The 19,664-nt window shown below is 43.2% G+C and overlaps 1 long non-coding RNA gene across 1 annotated transcript in view; it reads right to left on the reverse strand.

Moving 5' to 3' along the window:
* The window catches only part of LOC133386570 (uncharacterized), a 47,250-nt gene that overhangs the window by 20,666 nt on the left and 6,920 nt on the right, over positions 1–19,664 (reverse strand). The window contains exon 2 of the long non-coding RNA XR_009763195.1: positions 46–176. This is a non-coding gene — a long non-coding RNA (uncharacterized LOC133386570). The remainder of the gene's footprint in view (positions 1–45; positions 177–19,664) is intronic.

The raw sequence follows: 19,664 nt of genomic DNA on the forward strand, positions 1-19,664 counted from the left end.
TGGGACTGGGGGGATCCTTATACCATACAGAGTTTTAATCCTCACCTGCCTGAGCAGCTTGAATTTAGTTCATTTGGTCTGCAGGTTCTCCAGATGTGTTGTATTTTAAATAAATATGTCATTCTCCCAACTGTGAGTCTCATGAGTCTTCTTTATTGGGTGTAGGGGCGATCTGTCTGGAAAACAAAAATGATTTACACCATAATCCAAAAAGCTGTGCTGGATGGTGCACTGATGTGTCACCACCCAAAACACAATTTGACTGACCTTCTGAGGATTTTGTAGTGAAATGCAGGCTGCTTTATCTTCCAAGAGAACTAAGAATATTGATTGATAGCAATGCCTCTCACAGCAAGATGATGCATGAACAACAGGTATTATTGGCACCACCTCAGCTCTTGCAAGATGGTTAAAACAGCTTTGTGCTACATTGCAAAAAATTACTAATAGAAAATTTATATCCTGTCAGTGGTGGCTGGTGGCTCCATGTCAGTGGGGAAGGGAAATCCGCTCCAGGTTTTAGTCTGAACTTTCAAGGAGCTGTCCAAGGTGCAATCCTTGAGAAGTGCTGACCCCAAACCATTTACATTTTAAAAGGTTAGACTGGCACTAGCAATTGCGCCAAGCAGCCAATGTAGTTGTTTTAACTCTAGTGAGATATAAAATATGGGAAATAGACACAATCAACATTGTGATATAATTTTATGATGGAAGCTTTCTCCAGGTTTGAACATTTACACATTTGCAAAGTGGATTTTGATGGGACCGAGGGGGCAGTGCATGGGAAGGAAGAAGTGGGGGCAAGAGAGGAATAGGTAGGTGAAACTAACTGAGGTATATCCCCCTCTCATCCCTGGGCTATGATTACAAATTGGGTGGGGCATGGGCTGATCTATGAATTATGCACAATGAGGTGACAGAATTCTGGACTGTACCAATTCAGGCTACAGGTGCAACACTTTTGAATGCTCCCCTACATAAAAATAAACTCACTGCATGCATAAAGCTGAGGGGGACCTGGCATTCAGAACATAAGATGCCAGTCCCTGCTTGCTTGCTTGCTTGCTTGCTAGTGCATTTCTAGGCCCAACACAAGGCACTGGGTTCAATCTATAAAGCATTACATGGCTTGGGACTCCAGCACCTGAAGGAACGCCTCTTCCCCTATGAGCCTACCTGAGGTTTGAGTTTATTCTTGGAAGCCCTTCTCCGAGTGTCCCTCTACTCAGACATGCAGAAGGTAGTAACAAGAGAAAAGGCCTTCTCAGGTATGACCTCTGTGGTCACATAACAATATTTGCCATCTCTGGAGGAACCTTTTCTTCTCCCTCCACAGGCTTTTTAACTAGGATGAGAGAGTTTGATTCAGCAAATCTTGGGCTTAGGGCTATGTAAGTTCCTTTCCCCCGGTCCAGCCAAGGTTCTGCTGGCTCATCCGGCAGAATTTAAACAGGCATAAATTATGCTGGCAGAAGTACCAAAACAATGAGTGGCGGGGACAGGATGGGGCAAGAAGAGATTTACACTTATTCCAAAACATCTTCAAGCTCAGTCATGTGTCCTAGCACCCAATCCTCAAAACTTGGGCCACACTCACCTACTGGCCCAGCCCAGTCCCAGAGGCTCCTGAATGGAAAATGGAACGGGGCAACTTACATGGTTGTAAGTTATATTGGCTTCCTATACTTAGGATTGCTCTGCTAGTCATACAGTGATAACTGTTTTATTGTTCTAGACCAGGAGTGAGGAACCTTTGGCCCTCCAGATGTTGCTGAACTACAACTCCAATCAGCCCCAGCAAGTGTGGCCAAAGATGATGGGAGTTGAGCAACAACTGGCAGGCCAAAGGTTCTCCACACCTGCTGTAGACTTTTAATATTTTCCCCTCTGTCAGTAGCTAAAATGGTTTATTGGGGTTGTTATCCCCTGAGTGGAGACTCTTTTATTTTTATTTTTAGACTTTTGCATCAAACAGGATTTTGTTTTTGGAGTTTATTTTATGGGATCTAACTTAGGTATTTTCTAAATAGTATAATGTATTCTACGATTGTTCTAATTGAATTTATTTATTTATTTTTATTATTTGATTTATATCCTGCCCTTCCTCCGTGGCGCAGAGAGGTAAGCGACGGTAACGCAGCTGAAGCTCTGCTCATGGCCAGAGTTCGATTCCAACGGAAGGAGGAAGTCGAATCTCCAGTAAAAGGGGTCGAGGTCCATTCAGCCTTCCATCCATCCGTGGTCGGTAAAATGAGTACCCGGCATATGCTGGGGGGTAAAGAAAGGCTGGGGAAGGAACTGGCAATCCCACCTCATATATATGGTCTGCCTAGTAAATGTCACAAGACGTCACCCTAAGAGTCGGAAATGACTCGCACTGTAAGTGGGGGGACACCTTTACCTTTTTATCTTCCTCCCAGCAGGAGCCCAGGGCGGCCAACAGAAACACTAAAAATCTTTAAAACATCATAAAAACTTTAAAATACATTAAAACAAAACAACATTAAAAAAAGCTTTTAAAACATCTTTTAAAAAAGGGTTAAAAACATATTATTAAAGAAAACATATTAAAAACAATTCTAACACAGACACAGACTGTATACTTTATTATAATACGATTGTACTGTTATGTTAATTGTATTATATGATTGTTCTTACTGTAAGTTGCTCAGAGCCATGTTTTGCATTAACACAAATCTAAATACTAATACCATCTCATTCTGCTCAGTGTGTGGAATGACTCTTAATCCTGGCATGCACCTATACTGAGCAATGCGGAGCCCTGATGCAGATTACGCTCAGCGTGGAAACAAATGATGTTAGCAGGTCTGTGATTCGTTTTCCCTTGGTTTTGTATAGATTTATAACAGCAGAACTGTGATACAGGAGAAGAGATATTTTAACTGCACCTTACCATTTTCCCCATAAAAATCCACCCCCACCACGCTGCTATTTGCCCTGCAAGGGAAAACATTTAGGAGTGATTTTCACTGAGAAAATAGCATGGGAGAAATGGTTAAATCCCACTTTCCATGACACTGTGGTCCTGATTGGATTCAGAGTCTCCCTGCCCTCAAATGCTATTAGATAACAACAAACAACAACATTAACACTGAAAGCACATGGATCACAGATCCATGGCACGTTCAATGAGACTTATCCCTAGGTGAGCGTGTACTGGACGGAAGCCTAAATAATAAATGTACTCAATTCTGTTTTGAAAGCAGTTAGAATCTTCATAAGCTGCAGCCAGAGTGCTAACCGGGGCTGGTTACAGGGATCATACAACCCCCCTGTTACAACAGCTCCTCTGGCTGCCAATTTGTTTCCCATCACAATTCAAAGTGCTGGTTTTGACCTACAAAGCCCTATACGACTCAGGTCCAGGCTATTTGGCAGATTGTATCTACCTACATGAACCTGCCTGGGATTTGAGATCTTCAAGTGAGGCCCTTCTTGTGCTCCCCACACCTTCGCAAGTACATATGATGGGGACACGAGATAGGGCCTTTTCGGTGGCCGCCCCTAAGCTATGGAACTCCCTCCCGAGTGGGGTGCGATTAGCTCCCTCCTTGCCGTCTGTCCAGCGACAAGTAAAGACTATTTTATTTCAACGGGCATTTGGGATAGAGAACGACTAGGATTAAGTGTCCTAGGATTGGTGACTACATTATATGGTATTATTTTAAATTGTCTGCTGTTTTTAACATATGTTTTATGGTTTTAATTTTTCTCAAAGTTTAATTCTATTTTAATTGTATACTTTGTATGTTTTAATGGTATTGTTTTTAGTTGTAAGCCGCTCTGAGTCCTATTGGAAAAAGGGCGGGGTAGAAATAAAGTTTATTATTATTATTATTATTATTATTATTATAAGCCACAGCTGTCCAGTAACTCTTTCTGCATATTTTCATCATAACAATAGGATCTGGAAAATTCATTTAAGGAAGATGGGAGGGAGCAAGGGAACATTCCAGGTCCCATCATGTGGGTATAGTAACATCCATAACATTGCACATACAGAGCAATCCTAAGGTGGGGAAAGGAACCCCCAACTTTTAAATTCTGTTGTCTCAATCTGACCAGGGTAGAAGAGGTAGGTTGACTTTTCTAAGGTTTTTCTTCTTCCTATATTATATTTTTCTAAGCATCACACTCCCCGTGAAGGCTTTTGGGGTAGTCTAATGCTTAGAGGCAAGACAGGGCTGTGGCAGTGATGGTGGTGGTGGCAGCAGCGAGTGGGGTGCAGCGAGTGGGGTGGCAGCAAGAGGGGCAGCAGTGGAGACCATGCAGGGGGAGGCGGAGGCCGCACCGGCTGAGAGGGCTGAACCCTGCGCCTGGGTGGCGCAGACCTGTGGGGGATAAGAGGGGAGCACTGGCTATCCATGAGGGAAAGCTCTGGTGACCTGTGGGGGGGGGAGGGAGCACTGGCAAGCTGTATGGGGGGAGGGGGAGCACTGATGAGCCATGGGGAGAGGGGAGCACTGTTGACTTGTAAGGGAAAAGAGGAGGTGCAGGTGACCCATGAAGGGGAAGGTGGAGTGCTGACAACCTGTAGAGAAAGGAAGGGGCAAGGTTCAGCGACAGTAGGCTGGGTTGGTGATAAAAGTGAACAGGGACAGAGCCTCTAGTTAAAAATAAAAATACCTCCTAATGATGCCGATGGAAGGAAAAATAACTACGCCAGCAACAGGGTGTGTCTGTGTCTGTTGAGGAAATTAGAGAGCTTTGAACCCTACAGTGACAGGGCCATCCCCCACCATGCCCTGTTTCTGGACCCATTGTTCGCTGGGCACCACCTTCACAAGAGCAACGGGGCAGAGCTTGCTGCCGCATCACCGGCAAGGCCTCTGCCCACAGTCTTCCTTCTCTGTCTGTGGAGAGAGAGGACTGCCGCATCCTGTGGCTATTCAGCCACCCTTCCAGGGGACAAAAGGAAATACTTCTTCACACGGCGCATAGTTAAATGATGGAATTCACTCCCACATGAAGCAGTGATGGCCATCAACTTGGATGGCTTTACAAGAGGGTTAGACAAATTCATAGAGGATATAGCCATCAAACGCTATTAGTCATAATGGCTATGCTCTGCCTCCTTTGTCAGAGGCAGTCTGCTTCTGAATGCTAGTTGCTGGAAACCGCAGAGGAGGAGGGTGCTCTTCTGCTCAGGTCCTGCTTCTGGGCTTCCCATGGGCCCCTGGTTGGCCACTGTGAGAACATGATGCTGGACTAGATGGGCCACTGGCCTGATCCAGCAGGGCTTTTCTTATGTCCTTATGACATAGGATTGCTCCCTCAATGAGCATTATTTGTTTGTTTATTAAATTTATATCCCACTCTTCTTCCCAAAGGAGCCCAAGGCAACAAACCTAGCTAAACAATTTAACAGCAACAAAAAGAAAAGCATTCTAAAAATAGTTCGAAAGCATTCTAGAACACAATTACAGTTTAAGAACTGTAATTCTTCCATTCAGTGATCTCCAGGTTGCCATGATCAGTACCCTTCAAACAACAGATGCCTGGGTAAACATCATGTGGCTGGTGACATAGCTCCCTTACGTTCCACATATTTGTGAGAAAAGTCGCTCAGATTTTTAAAAGATAAATGTTGAAGCTGCGTGTCATGAAAGGATTGGTGTTCCCTATTCAATAGCACAGGGGTCACCAACCTTTTTGCAATGGTGGATATAGTTGCAAACTAGGGAAACTGTTAAGAGCATCTTGCACACACATTGGAATCAAGCACACACTGCAACCTATACTATTGGCTAATTGCAATGAGGGGAGCGGACCCTTTAGCACTAGGGGAGACCTCTGTGAGCACAGGTGTACTCATGTTGGCAATCTTTAAAATAGCATAAAAAAGGAATATTTAATTTAAAAATATTTTCTTTTATAATACCTGTATGCATATGTGACTGTGAATGAGTTTGTGTGTGTGTGTGTGTGTGTACATGTGTGTGTCCCAGTTCATAAATATCAGGAATGTGGGCCACAGAATCCAATACACAGTAGCAAAGCGACTCCGTTATTAAGTCTGTAATTGCCAATAATTAATTTGCTAATTGCATGCAACTAATCTGTGTCCTTTTTGTTTTATATCAATTAACGGAGTAATTAAAAAAAAGCAATCTTCTTGATAGTTCCTCACTGGCAGACCTGGCTCAGCAGAGCTAATGAAACAGGGCAACCCCTTTAACTAACCTCATTAGAATACCTCCTTTTGTTGAACATCCTGGAAGAAATAGTTAATTTTGCTCCAGGAGAGCCTTTGATGCTGAGTGCTAATGAGGGGACTGAGAAGCTCTGATCTGATGTTTGTTTAGAAGGCTGTTTTGCTAGTCACAATGAAATCACATATTTTCTTTCCCCCGGTTTCGCAAATCTAGGTACAACTAGATGGGATTTCTACTCCCTCCCCCTCCCCCTCCCCCTCCCTGGTCAAGTCACTACAGATTAGAAAAATATTGCACATTTGACTTGGTTACTACCCTGTTACACAGGACTAGAAGGCTGATGTCAGCTTTTATAGGGCCCACCAGCCTATCCTTGAGCAGTGTTCCAACATTTGCATGCCTCCTACACTACATAACAACATAAGAGCCTTCTGGATCAGGCCAATTGCCCCTCTAGCCCAGCATCCTGTTCAAACAGTGGCTGACCAGATGCCTCTGGGTAGCCCACAAGCAGGACCTGTGTGGAAGAGCACTCTCCCGTCCTGCGGTTTCCAGCAACTGGTATTCAGAAGCATACTGTTTACATACAAGTGGGCAGAGCTTGGAAGTAACTAGTTACAAGTAATTTATTACTTTTTTGAGTAACGAATGGGTAACTTCATTACATTTTGCTGGTAACAGAACGAGTAGTAACTTCATTACTTTTGAGGAGTAATTGTAATGTTTCCAGCATTACTTTTGTGCATTACTTTGGGGGGGGAGCAGGGGAAGTCTTCTGCTCCTCTGATTTGTGAATAAAAATCATGTGCTTCAAATTGGGCTTCTGTGCAGCATTGTTCTTCCTTCATGCTCTATGGGTGCTTAGGAGGTGACGAGGGAGGAGGTGGAGAGCGAGATGGCATGGAGAAAACAATTGTTCAACAATTGACAGGAGTGGAAGGAGAAAAGAGCTGGAGGCAATATATATGCAAAAAATATGTGTGTTTGGGTATCATCATTGCTGGGGGTGGGGTGAGGGGACGTGAAATTCTGTTATGCCATTCTGTTAATCTTACGGATTAAAAAAAAATTCTACTACCCTCTGTGTGTGTGTGCTTATTCTTAATGTTGTTTTAGGCTACTTAGATGTGCAGCAGCCAAGGCCAGCACTTTGTAGGCAATTTTTTAAAAAGTAACTAAAATGTAATTGTAGCAATTACTTTTGAGTAAAAGTAAAGTAATCAGTTACTTTCAGAGCAGTTGTAATTGTAATGGTAATTACTACTTTTGGGGGGCCATGTAACTGTAACTGTAATTTATTACTTTTTAAAAGTAATCTTCCAAGCTCTGCAAGTGGGGGACAACCAGAGGTGTAGTAATCCAGGGTCCAGTGGGGGGTGTAGATGCTTTACTTTTTTGGGATCAGGGTCCTAGCAGGGTCCCTATATCGCCAGCATCCTATAAGCCAATCAGCATGAAAGGAGAGTGTGGTAACCACTGAGAAAAGGCTTCTGGAAGCCATCATTGTCTTCTTCTTGCTGAACCTCAAAGGGACGTACCCTCATCTTGCATTCATTGTTCAACTGAACTCTAAACAAAGTAAGAGTCTGAAAGCTCATTTTACTGTATAATCTCAGAGGTGGAGCTGTGAGGGGATGCGTATGATTATCATGAAGGGACCCTGCACTTCTGAATATGCTGCTACACTACTCGGGACCGCACAACTCTGTTCCTCATTATTTCCCACAATTAGCCCAGCTCTTCCATCTGTAGTTATTATCTCAATGACAGGGCTGGCCCAAGACATTTTGTTTCTTGAGACAAAGGACAAGATGGCACCTCTCCACGCTCCATATACAGGCTGAGTTACAGCAATGTTGCCGGGCAATTCAGAGGTTGTGCCAAAAGCAGCTTACTTAACAAGTTCTTAATGAGTTCATTGGTGAGCTGGGAACATTCTGGATCACAGCCGATGGTCCTAACCACTATTCTACACAAAGGAAATTAGTCAACCCCCCCAGTAAAAACTGAGACCACTTTACACTTCTACATCTCTATACTTCTACAGATGGTAATCAAGGCCTATTGTCAGCCTGTTTTGACACCTAGTCTAGCCCCCCCCCCACATACACACACACAAAATAAATAAATCTGGCACTCTAACCAGCAATGATCAGTTAAGTTTGGAAGTTACTATTTCAATTTCCCACAGTACCCTGGAGCGATGCTATGCCTGGGGAACTGTGGGAAAATAAAAATGGTATCTCCTGGTTTCCTGGTACTTAATGGAGCACTACCGCTACCTGCTGCTACCACCATTAGTAAGGTGGACAGATGGGAAAAAAGGAAGGGTCTCCTGCACCACTAATAGTTATTTAGTAGTGCCGCCCTGGGCTCCTGCTGGGAGGAAGGGCGGGATATAAATCAAATAATAAATAAATAAAATAAATGTAGAAGAAGGGATTTTAGAAAATGTCGCTTCCATGAGTACTTTGTTGAGGACCTCCTCAAACCTGCAGCCTGCCCTGTTAATTCTCAGAAGAAGGAGATGCCATTGCACCCTTTGCATAATATCAAAGCCCTACTTTCTCATGAAACAGCTGATGGGTGGGAGAGGACCCAGAGGGCCTGACGCAATCCTGCTGCCAGCTGAGGTCTCCCACCCCTGATGTACAATATCAGTGAAATGCCCATGCCAGCCTGACTTTAAAAAAAAAAAAAAAACCTCTCACACACGCACACAACATTATTTTGTAAATGAATAGCCAGGTACTAAATACAGAGAGAACTGGAAAGGATAACTCAAAAGGCTCCTGCTCAATATGTATGTCACATTTTTTCTGACCTCACTTCTTACAAGATTCTCTTGGGTTTTATTGTGATATTCTGGGAAGATCTACTCCTGCTCTATTCTGTAGATTGTGTGATAAATGCAAAATGAACTGGGACAGAATACAAATGCAAAATGAGCTGGGACAGTATATATAACGTCCAAGGTGTTGAAGTCACCAGCTGCCACTGCTCTCTTTCTCACACACACAATATGAACTTCCAAGATTGATAGATTAGCCATTTTCCTCAGTAATCAGTTTATACTATAAAGCAGGGGTGGGAAACCTTTTCGGCTCCACAGGCTACATCCTTATCAGGATCTGCCTCATGGGATTTGACAGGTGACACTCACGTGTAAATCACATGGTGTTATTATGACTTCTCATGATTGGCAGGTGGGCAGGGGCACCCACCTTCCAAAATCCTTTGTGCTTCCTTTAAGTCTCTGCGATCGGAGTGTTAAACGGAGAGGGAGGAGACTTGCAAAAGTGTCTTCCAAGTCTCCCCACACTTCCCTTTTAATTCTCTACATTCAGGGACCTAAAGAGGGATCACAGAGACTTAAGGGTAGTGTGGAGAGACTTGGGAAAGACTTTAAGACAGCCCGGTGCTCCTGCTTAAGCAAACAGGAGTGCAGGAGCAGTCTTAAAGCCTTAGCAAAAGCCTCCTTGAAGTAGCTCTTGTGTGACAACTGCTTGAAAAGGTGCTTTTGCACAGGACTTTAATCTCCACTCATCTGGCTATCAGCTGACATCACTAGTGGTTTGGAGGAATTGCCCCCATGAGCCAAATAGGACCCCTTGGGAGCCATGAATGGCCTGGAGGCCTGAGGTTCCACACCCCTGCTATAAAGAGCAGAATGTGAAGAGTAGAATGGCCACTTACATATCATTAAAAAAGAGGAAATAAAACACATTTTAAAAAGGGCATAGTCTGCATCTGTACAGGAGTTGTTTTTAAGATTTTGGGGGAGGGGGAGTAAAACAGCAATGCTTGTACTAAGTAACCTGAACGGGGAGGGGGAGGCGATAGACAGAAAGGCAAACTATTCTGCGCTCGCTGATTCCTTCTTTAGTTACTTTTGTTGATATGGAGATTGTTTTTCTCAGGCTTTACTTCCTTGCTCCTCTTTCATGTTAGCTAGTGTTAGTATTAACTTCATGATTCCATCATGGCCACATATATGTCTATATTCAGAATGGCTTTATTTTCCAGGAATAATACACCTTATGTTTCTCTGTTCTTTCGACCACCAGTCTTACCAGACTAGTCATCTCTGCATTCCACTGCTATACATACCAAACTCCAAAAGTTTTAAAAATGGTTTTTATTGTTTTATCACTTCTTGTTTGCTGCCCTGGGCTCCTTTGGTAGGAAGGGCAGGATATACATTTTAATAATATCAATATCAATATTTATTATTATTATTAATTATAATAAATTGGTCAAACAGATTTTTCAGAAAGTGTGCAACCCTGCAAAACACTTTCAGTAGAGATAAAAATGGGGTGTTGATTAGGAATGGGCAATCTGTCCATTTTTTTCTTTTTCTAAACAGTCTTTTTATTCAATTGCTTAGGTGTACAAATCATTGTCTTCAAAGACATATAGATACCATTTCTTTTCCTCTCATTTTCTCAGTCTTAATTTCATTCTCCACATTTCCACATCAGTTTGTGACTTTTTTTAAAAAAAAAAAGTCCTCATGAAAGTTCATGAGCATTTTTGTGCAAATTTTTCCTAATCAACATATTTTCTTCTGTGCAATTTTGCCTAATATACACATTCTTGCACATCAGTTTTCCTTAATATAATTATTTATTTATTATTTTATTTATTAAATTTATATCCCACCCTTCCTCCCAGAAGGAGACCAGGGTGGCAAACAAAACACCAAAAACATTCCAAAATGTCTTTAAAACAAAAGTCTTTAACACATATTATCACAAAACATCTTTTAAAACACACTAAAATAAAATATCTTTTTTTAAAAAACCACTTTAAAAACAGCTTAAAAGGCAATTCCAGAACAAGATACAGACTGGGATAAGGTCTCTATTTAAAAAGGTGTTGCAAGAGGAAGGTCTTCAGTAGGCACTGAAAAAATAACAGAAATGGCACCTGTCTAATATATAAGGGGTTTTTTTTTCAAAGGATAGATGCCATAATACTAAAGGTCCACTTCTTATGTTGTGTGGAATGGACCTCCTGATAAGATGGTATCTGCAGAGCGCATTGATCAACTGGGTATATAAGGGGTAAGATGATCTTTCAGGAGTCCTGGTCCTGAGCTGTATAGCACTTTGTACATCGAAACCAGAATCTTGACGTTGGCCCAGTAGCTAATGGGCAGCCAATGCAATTCTTTCAGCAGCGGGGCAACATGTTGGCAATACCCTGCCCCAGTGATCAGTCGTGCCACTGCATTTTGCACCAGCTGCAGCTTCCGGACCAACCTCAAGGGCAGCCCCACATAGAGTGCATTACAGTAATCCAGCCTGAAGGTTACGAGTACATGGACAACAGTGGTCAGGCTATCCCAGTCCAGAAACAGCCACAGCTGTCTTACCAGCTGAATCTGGTAAAAGGCACTCCTAGCCACTGAGGTCACCTGGGCCTCCAGCAACAAATATGGATATAGAAGCATGCATGTTTGTATATTATATTCATGAACATATGCTGTTTTATACATTTCAGAACACATTACTTGTCTGGAGAAAATTCGGAGAAGTATGAATTGTAAAGGATGGCTGTGTTTTGGTTCTTGCATTGTTTTGGAAAATGCAAATAAGGGAGATTCGCCTTTTATTGAGAACTAAATTGAAATTCTACCACCTACCCTTGTAGGGAGGGTGGGTGCAGTGGGCTGAATCCCAGCTCTCAGTGTTTCTTCTCCCCAGCCCACCCCTCCAACTCCTCCCAGGCAGCATGTCAAGGAACAGCAAAGATAAATTGCAGCACCCCCCACTATCCTGGCCCGTTGGTTTCTTATGAATGTGTAATGCATGCTAATGAATTCCTCACTTTGGGGGCATGTGGTTAAGACATATAGAGGGAGCCTAATCTTAGGAGAAAGAAGAAAGAGCCATCCATGCTACAAGCTGTCAGGGGGAGGGAGCAGGCACGCAAGAGGGAGGAAAGGAGGAGGGCTGGGTCATCCCAAATAGGCTTTGGGGCCAGTGGGAGCCATGCTGGTTGGACTCGAGATCAGATTTGCTTGTTTGTTTGTTTCTGTTGAAGGAAAGGAGAAAGCAGGAAAGTACACAATCGATTTCTACATAGAGAGAGAAAAATGAGAGTGAGAGAGAATGTATTCCAAAGCTATGAAGGAAAGGCACAGGCGTTGTTAAAGAGAAAATGGAGCAAAGTACAAATGATCTGAAGGAATCCAAGATTAAACGCTTTTCTATTCCCTTCCCATTCCTTTTCGATAAGCCCATATGGTCTCCTCTGTTGGCATGGGAAAGATGGTGTAGAGACCATCTTTCTACCTTTTTTTCCTAACCTGGTTTTTAGGGTGCGCCCTTGATTTGATTTATTTGTTCTGATCTGTTTTACTAAGTCTCAAGTAGAGGACTTCTGAAGCGTCGATATCCAACATCCCTGCAGCTAGAGATGGCAGGGATTGAATTTAGGACCTTCTGCATGCAAAGCATGTTCTGTACTGCGGAGGTATGGCTCCTCAGTTAGAGTTGACAGAGCTCTCAGAGTTCATTGATCTGTGACGGGGTAATCAACGTGATGCCCTCCAAATGTTGGGCTACAAAACAGCCCCAGCCAGCATGGCCATTGGTCAGGATGCTGAGAGTTGTAGTCTAACAAGAAGAACCTTGTTGGTTCAGACAAAAGGTCTGTCTAATCCAGCTTCCTATTCTCATAGTGGCCAACCAGATGCCTCTGGGAAGCCCCCAGAGCATCTGCTTTGTATGCAGCAGGCCCCGGGTTCAATCCCTGGCATCTCCAGGAAGGGCTGCAGGAGACCTCTGCCTGAAACTCTGGAGAGCCACCACCAGTCAGCGTAGACCCTACTGAGCTAGATAGACCGGTGGTCTGACTCAGTATAAAGCAGCTTCCTATGACATGAGCACAATAACACACTCCTGCTTGTGATCTCCAGCAACTGGTGTTCAGAGCCACCCTGCTTCTGAGACTGGAGGTAATACATAGCCATCATGACTAAGAGCCACTGATAGCCTTATCCTCCATGCATGTGTCTAGTCCTCAAGTTGATCCAAGTCGGAAGCCATTGCTACAACTTGTGGTCACGATTAGCCAACTCCGTAGTTTAACTATGGAATTTGCTACCACGTATGGACAAAGAACATCAGAACATGTAAATCTATGGCCATTCCCCTCCTCCACCCACAACATACAGAGGCTTCCCAGTTTTTATGCTGATCAACAGCTTTTTGAAGAGAACTCTGCAAGCACATTCTTGATTCTTGACTGTGTGCCCATCTAGATCAGGCCTAAGAAGTTCTCCCACTTTCAAGGGCTTCCTATCATTTCAAGGGAGAGAGCGGTTTCCCACAGGCAAGAACCATAGGCATGGAGCCACACTCCTTGCAGTTCAAAATAAAACAAAGAACCCCCTGACACAGGAATACAGGAAGGAACTTAGAAAGCTGCCTTATACCGCGTCAGATCATTGATCCATCAAGCTCAGAATTGTCTACACCAACTGGCAGCAGCTCTCCAGGATTTCAGACGGAAGTGTCTTCCAGTCCTACCTGGAGATGCTGGGGATTGAACCTGGGACCTTCTGTATGCAAAGCAGATGCTGTGCCATTGAACTATGGCCCTTCTCTTCTAGGAAGTCCAGGCATATCACAGCATCTCAAAGGTCTGGGTCTGGATAGATGGTTCTTTCTATCTTGTCTGTTGAGATTTAAAACAAAAGGCCTGCAGGCATTTGGAGAATGCTAAAAGGAAGCCTGTATTTTTTCCCCTCCGTGAGTCACATAAAGCCCAACGATGGAGCCCCCTATCCCAGCTGTGGCATGCTCTGTGGCTGGTACATCATAATGACATGAAAATGAGACTGAGTGACACTGTTATTAACCTTTGTTACCTCAATAAATCACAGCAAACCGCAGCAATTACTCTGGTTTTCTGACAAACACTACTTACACAGCAGATCTTTCCCTTGTTCTCAGTGCCGACGCTCTAACTACTGGAAGCAGAGCCACACAGCTGCACATATCAATTTGTTGAAAGCAATGGCAATAATTGAGAGCTCTTTCATAATGGCCTATAACAGACTTTGTATAGCTCTTCTCTCTGCATAGTCAATGGATGGGTGGGGACTGGCTATGGGATTCCTGAAATGCAAAGCACTTGGCAGGATGGTTGTAAGGCATCCTCTGTGTTGTTGGATGAGGAAGCAATCTTTACAGAGCTGCTACAGAGCTATATGTTCCCGAGCCCGATTCAAGGTGCTGGCTTTAACCTATAAAGCCTTACACGGCTTAGGACCACAATACCTGGTGGAACCCACCCGTACTCTATGCTCAACATCAAAGGTCCTCCTCCAGGTGCCTAATCCAAGGGAAGCTCAGAAATGGCAACAAGGGAGAAGGCCTTCTCAGTGGTGGCCCCCAGATTATGGAATGAGCTCCCTGATGAGGTACACATGGCGCCAACACTGTTATTTTTTTGGTGCCAGGTCAAGACTTACCTCTTCTCCCAGGCATTTTAACAGCATTTGAATAGCATGTGTTTTAAATGGCCTTTCAGTTTTTATGAGTTTTAATTTGGTATGATTTAAATTTGTATACTTGTTTTTAATGTTCTTTATTGTTGTAAACTGCCCAGACAGCTTCAGCTATGAGGCGGTATATAAATGCAATAAATAAATAAATAAAATACCGGGTTTGAAAGAACCCATAGCTTAGTCGTAGATCCCAGGTTTTGGATACAGAAGGTCCCAAGTTCAATCTCCAGTTAAATGACCTCAGGCAACAGAGGCTAGAAACAATTTCTCTGCTAGTAAGTGTAAGAGCTCTTCCAAGCAGGGATGTAAGGAGACATCATTTTCCATTCAGTCCTATACTCACGGCACCCAGCACTGCTTCTGTTCCGCTGCAGTTCATCTTCCACCCAAAAAGTATGTTATTTGTCTCACTTCCACTGTGGCAAAATTATAAAAGTTCTATCATTTATGCAATTAATTGTGTAAATAATGTTGCCATTACATTATTCCATCCCTTTCATTTAAGTACAAAGGAAAAGCAATGCAAATGGCAGGGGAGGGAAACACAAGCAATTAAGAATCATTTGCAGACTAAAAACAACAACAGTAAATCCTGATCATCTTCGCTAGATTGATTTCCATTTCCGACGGAATGAATCAGCAAACATTGGCAATTTCCACCCCCATTTCAGTTTTCATCAGAATTCTCTGACACTGCCAATTCCAGATGACCTAAGCATTTAATATTCATCCTGAATCGCTTGCACATCGCTTTTGTGGAGGTTAGAATGAGTCTGGTCTTTATTGAGCATTTGTTCAGATTTGTTTGCAGGGCGGATGTATGACATTCATCCTGATTTGCTTGCAGGGTGTTCATACATATTCCCATCAATCATTCATTCATCCCACACTTTTCAGTGCATTTCCCCATCACTTCCCTAACTGCAAAAAGTCTTTTTTAGTAGATTTGTTACACTAGCGTGACAGAGCACCTATGTCCTCCTGACACCTCTTTATTTGCACAAACCTAAATTTCCAGCATGCCCTGAATCCCTCCTGCAAAACATTGACCGTATGCAGGCACCCTGGATACTACTGAAATAGGTGGGCCAATGGTTCCATCTAAAAGGCAATGAAGATGATCAAGGGAATGGAGCGACTCTGCTATGAGGAAAGGTTGCAGCATTGGGGGCTTTTTAGTTTAAAGGCGAGTAAGAGGTGACATGATGGAAGTTGATAAAATTATGCATGGCACTGAGAGAATGAACAGTTTTTCTCCCTGTCTCCTAACACTAGAACTTGTGGACATCCAATAAAGCTGAATGTTGGAAGATTCAGAACAGATCAAAGAAAGTACTTGTTCATGCAGGACAAAACTATGGAATTCGCTCTACAGGAGGCAGTGATGACCATCAACTTGGAGAGGACTAGACAAATTCATGGAGGATAAGGCTATGAGAGGTTAGCAGCCACAATAGCTGTGCTCTGCCTCCACAGCTGAATACCAGTTGCTGGAAAGCACAGGAGGGAGAATGCTGTTGCGCTCAGGTCCTGCTTTTGGGGTTCCTGTAATGGGCATCTGGTTGGCTACCTTGAGAACAGGATGCTGGACTAGATGGACCATTGAGCCAGCACGGCTCTTCTTGTGTCCTTATGGTCATTTTATTTATCATGTATTTATTACTGACTTTAAAAAAAAACTTTACCCAAAGTCCTAGGGCAGGAAGTACAAAAAACATCGAAACCAACAATTTAACAATAACAAAACTAAGAACATGAAATATTAATTAACCCATAATTCCAGATGTGTGATGGGCTGTGGTGGCAGAACTGAAGTCTGCAGATGCTCAGAGACACTCTTTCCGGTGCCGCTTGCCCACACCACTAAAAAAAGTGCTTTGGGAATGACCCACAAACTAAGTCTTGTTGATCCTCTTCTCCCTCCTGTATTAGTTCAGCAATTTAAGAGTAATTATTTTGAAACTGAAAGCCCTTCAACAACACCTCAAAATAGCCAACATTTCTTTTTAAATTTACTCTTTGCATCAGTCATTGTGTTATTGATGGATTTAGGGAGGAGAACCCGCCTCTATGGCAAGCCTGCCTGAATCTAATTTAGGAGAGAAAAGCTTTGTCATACTCATCTCCCTGTGACTTATCTGTTCAGAGTTGACTTTATTTTCCCCCAATCTTATTAAGAACCTATTACACAACGAACAGGGCTGCAGAGGATATAAGGTTAGGGTAGAGCCAAGCTTTATTGCTGACTGAGGAGGTATACACAAAGGACAGAAAGAAAGAGAAGAACCAAATGGACATAAATCACCCAGAATGTCAGCAATAAGAGTCCAAAGCCCTCCAAGAGTTGTTTATTTTGCTGTCTTCCATCAGCCACAGAATCCGAATAAAAAGTGCTAAAATCATGGAGACCAAGAGCTGCAAGGGAGCTAATGAGTCACATGGTCCTAATCTGTCTGCCTTGAAGTGAACATGTGCACAACCAATAGGGGCATGTCTAACACCGTATTGCTACAGCAGACTACAGAACCCATCATTCAAAGTGACTGTGATCAGAGCACTCATGTGAAGCAGCGACCAATGTCTGTGTAAGATTAAAGGTAGGAAGTGATTGTATTGTTTGCATATAGCCATTCCTTATCCCTTTCCTCCTTCTGTTGTTCAGTTATGCTTACCTGTCACACACACACCCTCTCTCTCTCCCCCCCTTCTCTTTCCACTGATGTCATTTTTCAAGGGCTTGTCTGCTTGCTTTTGTTCCCTAAAAAGCATCAGGTACAGTGTCACTTGCTGGTGTTACACAAACAACAGCAATAACTGTGTTTGCCATTCATATTCCTATGAAAGGATCAGCTCACCTTGGTTTCCTTTTATTTTTTTCATAGCTTAAAAAAAACTAGTTTTTAAAAGGTGGAAAACACCAGTGCAGTTTCTAGAAACAAAATAAATGAAAAAGAAAAAGAAAATCCTGGACGACAACGGCCTTTCCCAAATGATTAAAAAAAAAATCTAACAGCCAGTATGATATTAATGTTTCTGTCAAAAGTGGAAAGAGTGCCTTCCTGTCAATTGCAAGAGGGACAGCTGGAGTCTCTCATCTCACTGTCAGAATGTGGACATATTGCATGTCAGGGGGAAGGTAACGAATGCAGCAGGACAGCATCACCATCTGTCACCAATAGAGTCACTGCAGAAACAAAGGTCCAGGCTTTTCTTTGGAGAAGATGCCTGATCCAGAGACAGCCTGACGTATACTCAACTTTTCAAAACATGATTCACATTGTTTGGGGCCCTTTCCAATGCAGCAATTTCCCATACATGTAGATATTCAGGACTGGCTTCAGAGGGTGGCAAAGTCAGGCATTTGCTGGGTCCCCAAGACCAGAAAAGGGCCCACTGCCCCAATGATGCTAACACTCTCATTTTGCATGGAGAATCCAAGGAGGTCCTAGCTAGTGTGAGACACCCTGTCTTTCCTACTGGGATGGGCAGAGCCTTGCCCAAAGGTGCCCCAAATCCAGGAGCCAACTAGTGATGTGGCCAATATTTGCATTTCCTGGCTCAGCAGTACAAACTTGGGCAGCTCATAATGCTCACCATAAATACTAAGTGAAAATTGTGACTCTGAAAGTTATCTGGCTTGAAATTCTCCTTCCCTCCCTCCCTATTAACTGCATGTCCACCTCCAAATCCCTCCCCCCTTGTTTTAGAATGCAGAAAGGAATGTATCCCTTCTCCCCCTTCCCTGTTCTGAAGACTGGCATGGGAGGGGGGAGAGAGACAGGATCCAAACTGAGTTCAGGAGAGAGAGAGAGAGAGAGAGAGAGAGAGAGAGAGAGTTTCAAAGCCTGGTTCCAAGCCTGATTTGGGGAAGTCTCCCTAAAAATAGAGCTTCAGTAGTTTTTGTATTTGTATTGCTTTTAAATGTTTTTATGTTGCTGAACACCACCCTGTTTTGCAATAGGGCAGTATATACTTTTTTCTAAATAAAATGGTGCAAGGATGGGGAACCTGTGGCCCTCCAAACGTTGCTGGAGTCCAACTCTCATCAGCCCCAGCCAGCTTGTCCAAGGTCAGGGGTGATGGGAACTATAGCCTGACAACATCTGGAAGGCCATAGGCTGTCCATGCCTGGCAAATATCCATTGATATTATAGATTTCCTATACCAATTGTCTAGGGTCACCGTAAGTTGTAATTGACTTAAAAGCACATAACAACAACAATCTAGGACTGGATAGCCTGTGGCCTTCTAGATGTTGTTGGTCTCCCATCAGACGCAGCCAGAATGAGAGTTGTAGTCTGGAAAACAACTGTAAGGCCACATATTCTGCACCCTTGTACAAGAGCCAGTACCGTATGGATCCATTCATCTATCTGTCTAGGTAGTGCAGTTTCTACCATATCCCTACTAAAGGCTCAGGATAGGTTTTGAAAAAATAAAAATAAAACAAAACACCATTATTCAAGCAGCGTGCAAATGGAAGCAGCACAATAAAACAGGTACCTAATATGTCGGGTCAGCCTGACACTGTTCAAAATTTCTTATCTTTTATTTTTATCTTTTAAGTTATCATAGAATCATAGAAACATAGAATAGTAGAGTTGGAAGGGGCCTATAAGGCCATCAAGTCCAACCCCCTGCTCAATGCAGGAATTCAAATCAAAGCATTTCCGACAGATGGCTGTCCAGCTCCTCCAGTGTCGGAGAGCCCACTACCTCTCTAGTAATTGATTCCATTGTCGTATGGCTCTAACAGGAAGTTTTTCCTGATGTCCAGTCGAAATCTGGCTTTCTGCAACTTGAGCCCAGTATTCCGTGTCCTGCACTCTGGGATGATCGAGAAGAGATCCTGGCCCTCCTATATGTGACAACCTGTCACGTACTTGAACAGCACCCTCAGTCTTCTCTTCTCCAGGCTAAACATGCCCAGTTCTTTCAGTCTCTCCTCATAGGGCTTTGTTTCC

The sequence above is a fragment of the Rhineura floridana genome, chromosome 6 (genome assembly GCF_030035675.1).
Source record: "Rhineura floridana isolate rRhiFlo1 chromosome 6, rRhiFlo1.hap2, whole genome shotgun sequence".
NCBI classification, from domain to species: Eukaryota; Metazoa; Chordata; class Lepidosauria; order Squamata; family Rhineuridae; genus Rhineura; species Rhineura floridana.